Here is a 5,800-nt window from a genome sequence, read left to right as displayed (position 1 = left end):
ATTCAGAATCAGACTTTAGAACCAGACTCCAGTCGACATAGATGTTCATATCTTTTAAGGGAATTTAAAACAACTATTATTAATGTATTAAGAGCCTTGATGCCACTGTGTGGTAGGTGGACTGCTAATTGCAAGGTCTGCTGTTCAAATCCACCAGTTATTCTGTGGGAGAAAGATGAGACCGTCTGCTCCCATAAAAATGTAGACTCTCATATTGTGAATGAGGGGGCAGTTACAGAGAGGTCTCTGGGAGGAGACGAGCCAGCCAGGGTACGATGTAGCAACGATGAAACATACAACTTCCCTCTAGTTCCTAAATGCTTCCTCCTGTCCTCCCCCCCCCCAATACACGCACACTATCATGATCCCAATTCTACCTTACAAATCTAGCTAGACCAGAGGATGTACACTGGTACAGATAGGAACTGGAAATACAGGACAGATGATCCCGTCAGGACCAGTGGTGTGAGTGGCGATACTGGGAGGGTGGGTTGAAAGAGGGAACCGATTACAAGGATCTACATATAACCTCCTCCCTGGGAGACGGACAGCAGAAAAATTGGTGAAGGGAGACGTCGGACAGGGTAAGATATGACAAAATAATAATTTATAAATTATCAAGGTTCATGAGGGAGGGGGAGCAGGGAGGGAGGGGGCAAAAGTGAGGGACTGATGCCAGGGGCTTAGGTGGGAGCAAATGTTTTGAAAATGATGAGGGCAATGAATGTTCAAAGGTGCTTTACACAATTGATGTATGTGTGGATTGTGATAAGAGTTGTATGAGCCCCTAATAAAATGATGTTAAAAAATGTAGTCTCAGGAACACTGTATGGGATTGCTATGAGTTGGAATCAACTTGATGGCAGTAGATTTTGAGGGGTTATGACTAATATGTTGAAAGAGCTAACAGAAAAATAATTGTCAACATGCAAGGCCGGTTGGGCAATTTTAATAGAGACATGGGATATAGAAGAAAGAATCAAGTGGAAATGCTACAAATGAAAAGTTCCTGGCTATCAAAAGATAAAGCGTCTGGGATCTTGGAGGCTCGAAGATAAACAAGAGGATATCTAGTTCAGAAGCAACAAAGCCCACATGGAAGAAACACACCAGCCTGTGTGACCACGAACTGTCGAAGGGATCAGGTATCAAGCATCAAGGAACAAAAAATCATATCATTGAAAATGTGTGAGTGCTGAGTGGAGACTCAAAGCTCATCGGCAGCCAACCGGACACCCCCTTTACTGAAGGGTTGTGGGGAGGAGATAAAGCCAGTCACGGTGCAGGGTAGCAACAAAGGAACATATAACTTTCCTCTAGTTCTTAAATACTTCCTCCCCCCCACTATCATGATCCCAATTCTGCCTTACAAAAATCTGGCTAGACCAGAGGATGTACACTGGTACAGATAGCAACTGGAAACACAGGGAATCTGGAACTGGAAACACAGATGACTCCTCCAGGACCAGTGGTGAGAGTGGCTATGCCCGGAGGGTGGAGGGACTGTAGGATAGTAGGGGGGAACCAATTACAAGAATCTACATATAGCCTCCTCCCTGGGGGATGGACAGCAGAGAAGAGGGCAGGGGGAGACATTGGACAGTGTAACATGACAAAAATAACAATTTATGAATTATGAAGGGTTCATGAGGTATGGGGGAGTGGGGAGGGAGGGGGAAAACCAGCTGATATTAAGGGCTCAAGTGGAAGGGAAATGTTTTGAGAATGATGATGGCAACAAATGTACATATGCGCTTGACACGATGTATGTGTGGATAGTGATAAGAATTGTACGAGCCCCCAATATTATTATTTTTTAAGTACAATAGAAGAGACCTAGTTTGTCTTTGGCATTATCAGTAGATTTGGCACTAAGAATTGGTATACTTAAAAGATTTTTCAATAGAAGTTAACCAAATTGAAACACAAGAATTAAAAACAATCCAAGAGCTGAGGGACAATATTAAACATTTTAATATATGTATAATTGGAATTCTATAAATGGAGTAGAAACTATCTTAATATATAAAGGCAGAGAACTTTCCAAAATTATTCTCAGATATCAAAACACAGATGCATATATATTCAAGAAGCATATAAAATACCTTTCTCCCCCAAACTAAAGATACGTAAGCAAAAGAAAGTACACCACTTTGGAAGCAACCAGAGAAAAGCAGGAACAAAGGGAAGCATTGTAAGAAGGATGGCGGAGTTCGAGTACCGAAAGAGCTGTCAACTTAGAGATTTATAACCATTAAACATCTTTTCAAAAATAAAGGGGAAACATGAGCACTAAAATAAAAGTTGAGTGAATTTATTGCTAGCAGGCTTACTCTGTAAGAAATGCAGAAAAATTCTTAGGCCAGAAAATTTTGATTGCCAGACTGAAACTGGAATCTCTACAAAGGAATGGACTTTACTCAATGGCAGTGAGTTTAGCTTGAGTATTTCTTCCAGACAAAGTTGCGCATAAGCAAATTTGAAGTTCTCAGGTTCAGCTCTCTCCCTAATGTATCAATTGTGTGGGAATAAATCATTACTCAAAACAAGTATTATAGCAGAACTGCCTATTTGCATTTATTATTTCAATAAATGCAATTGTATCAAAAACCTAATGAAGATACCAGAGTTTTGTGCCTTGACATAGATGCAGGGCTATTGTGAAAGAAATGCTGGCTGTTTGTCATATTGGTGAAAAGTACCAAGGATGGGTACTGCCATCAGCTTTGTTTTCTGAAATACATATGAAAATAAAACACTCAATTTATAGATGCTTTCCCAGAACATTTAGAGTATATTGTAAAGAGAATTTAGTGATTTATATTTAAACCAATTAGAATCTGAGCTTAGTTCTTTATAAGTAGGCGTTTGTCTATGGGAATAACCAGTGAAAGGTGCACCTTAAACCAGAGAGGCAACCAGAGAAAAGCATTATTGCATACAGAGGAACAAAGAGAAACGTAGTAAGATGATGATGGAGTTACGTCTTTACTTTTCTCTCTTTTACATAGAAAGTTATCTACGTTTGTACCTTTTTCCACTGTGCTTGTATGTGTGCTTCTGCGTTGATTTTGACTTATAGCAACCCAACAACCTCATGTGACGGAGGTTTTCCAGGCTGGGATCTGTATGGGAGCAGATTGCCAGACTTTTCTCTTGAAGATCCAGTGAATGAGTTTGAACCATCAACCTTTGGTTAGCAGCTGAGTGCTGAACTTTTGGACTACAGGGCTCCTTCAGTTCTGTACTAGTTAGATTAAAATTTAAAATTTCATGCAAGGATTTCTGATTTGTATTCCTTACTCAGCTTTTGTTAATTCTCTCAAAAATCTAGTCAGTACACAGAATATATTTTGAATATTTATGAAAACTTAGTGTAGCTCCCCACCCAAAAAAACAAACCCTAAAACTAAACCTTAAGAGATAGGGGGCTTAATTTTACATGTGGAATAAGCTTTGTGAAGGCAAACTAATAGATTTGAAAATGTTTTGTAAAATGTAAGGTGCTATATAACTAACTCACTGCTCTCGAGTCAGTGCTGATTCACAGTTGACTCCTGTGGGTTTCCCAGACCCTAACTCTTCACCATGTAGAAAGCCCAGGCTTTCTCCTCTGGAGCTGCTGGTGATTTTGAACTACTATGTGTGCTTGAACTACCTCACTATGTGAATCACAGCCCAATGCATAACCACAACACCACCAAAGCTCCTTTAAAAAAATCCAAAGTCAAATTCACTGCTGTCAAGTTGATGCTGACTCGTAGTGACCCTAGGGGAATGGTAGAACTGCCCCGTGAGTTTCTGAGACTGAACTGTATATTGGAGTAGAAAGCTCTGCCTTTCTCCCTTGGAGTTGCTGGTGGTTTTGAACTGCCGAGATTGCAGCCCAACGCATAATCCTTTAGCCGCAAGGCTTCCTGCAGTGCAATAGGGGAGGTAGAGTTGTTTTAGGGACATTTTAGACAAAGCTAAACTGGAAACCAATATCTTATTACTGTTTTATATTAGATGAAAGAGAAATAGCAACTGAAAGGCCTTGTCTCAACGGTGTTTAGATTGGTAGGATACTTACTATAAAACCTTTTTCAGATTGCACTCATTATACTCAGAAACACAAACTCATTGCCACTGAGTCGATGGCAACTTAGAGCGATCCTGTAGGACAGAGTAGAATTCGTTGCCCTCGTGGTTTTCTGACATGCTAACCTCTATGGGCTTAAGACAGTGGTTCCAACCTTCCTAATGCGACCCTTTCGTACAGTTCCTCATGTTGTGGTGGTCCCCCAACTGTAAAATTATTTTCATTGTTACTTCATAACTGTAATTTTGCTACTTTGATTCATTGGGCGACGCCTGTGAAAGGGCCCCAAAGGGGTCGCGACCCACAGGGTGAGAACCTCTGGCTTAGGAAGTCTCATCATTCTCCCATTGTACTTATCCCTCATTAGTGTTTACTATGAAGCAAAAATAGCAAGTTCAAATATGACTGCTAAACATCTGTGTTTTAGGATCTATTTAGCATAAACAGAAAAAACCCAAACTCACTTCCATGGAGTCAGTGCAGGTTCATAGTGACTCCCTTGTGGGTTTCCAAGACTGTAACTTCAGAAAGCCCAGTCTCTCCCATGGAGCTCTACTGGTGATTTCAAACTGACCATGCAGGTTGCAGCCCAACTCCTAACTTCTACACTACCAGATGTCTGTATGCTGAACAAGAGTATATTCAAGCGGTACACTTTGTTCTTATATAAATCAAGCTATGTTTCAAAGGTAAAATGAAATAGATATTATAAACAGAAAATTTCAAGAATATGCTATATAAACTAAAGATATTTGATTAATAGTAGTGATACAACAAACTTGCTTTAGTGGAAGGATTTCTTTTGTTTCAAGTGAGTATTTTAAGATGTTTAAGTTTTGGAAAGCCAGAGAGTTACAATAATACATTTTTCTTGGAAAAAGTGTTATTTTGAGAAACACAAAGTAAGAATCAGAAATAAGAATGATTTCCTCAGATTAGGTCTATATGTGATATAAAAGTGAAGGAATATTTATCATTTTCAATATTTGATATATGTAAAAGACCAATAAGATTAACTATTATGAGGTATTAAAGCATTTCTTCAGATTTAGGGTTTGATTTTGAATTTCTCTTCCCACTCCATCTCCAAATGAGTACATAACTAGTTTCTAATTTGAAAGGATACCATTAAGAAAGTAGGGCCTGGATCTTAAAATCAAAACTTTTAAATTTGTTTGGTATGGCATTTGGTGCAAAAGCTTAAAATGTTATAAGCTTTGGGTAGTTATTTGGAGATAATGACTGTAGCTGAAATTTGCTATTACCACTGGTTTACTTATTATCTAGTAGAATTTAACCTCTCGGGGTATCGGGTTCTTCACAAGTTGTGCTTAAGGTGAGGTAGACTCCCACCTCATGCTGGGTTAGGGCTGCTTTAAGGTCTCCTTGTGTTGGGTATTGTGCACATTGACAACTGATTTGTTTATTTAGAAGGAAATGCTTTTACTTGCACTTGAGTTACCGGTATAGATGAGAATGAACATTAAAAATTAAAACAGGGTTAAAGTTCATTTGACAGTTTTCTCCATGCACAGCACATTCTAAGACTTAACAGTCTAGTGGTAGAATTTTAATCTGGGTAAAAGTTAATATTCCTTTAGCCCTTGTATTTTTTGCCCTTTACTGGAAACCACACTAACTTGGGATATGTAATTCACTTTGCCTTTTGAATCCAGTTGCAAATAAAACCAAGTCTAAAAAAGCAGTAGAATATGTTAC

The 5,800-nt window shown here is 39.0% G+C and overlaps 1 protein-coding gene across 1 annotated transcript in view; it reads left to right on the top strand.

The window, feature by feature from the left end:
- The window catches only part of DNAJC13 (DnaJ heat shock protein family (Hsp40) member C13), a 125,460-nt gene that overhangs the window by 4,787 nt on the left and 114,873 nt on the right, over positions 1-5,800 (top strand). The window lies entirely within an intron of this gene.

The sequence above is a fragment of the Tenrec ecaudatus genome, chromosome 4 (assembly GCF_050624435.1).
Source record: "Tenrec ecaudatus isolate mTenEca1 chromosome 4, mTenEca1.hap1, whole genome shotgun sequence".
NCBI lineage: Eukaryota > Metazoa > Chordata > Mammalia > Afrosoricida > Tenrecidae > Tenrec > Tenrec ecaudatus.
The sequence above is the reverse complement of the archived record's forward strand: the minus strand, read 5'-3'. Positions and strand labels throughout refer to the sequence as shown.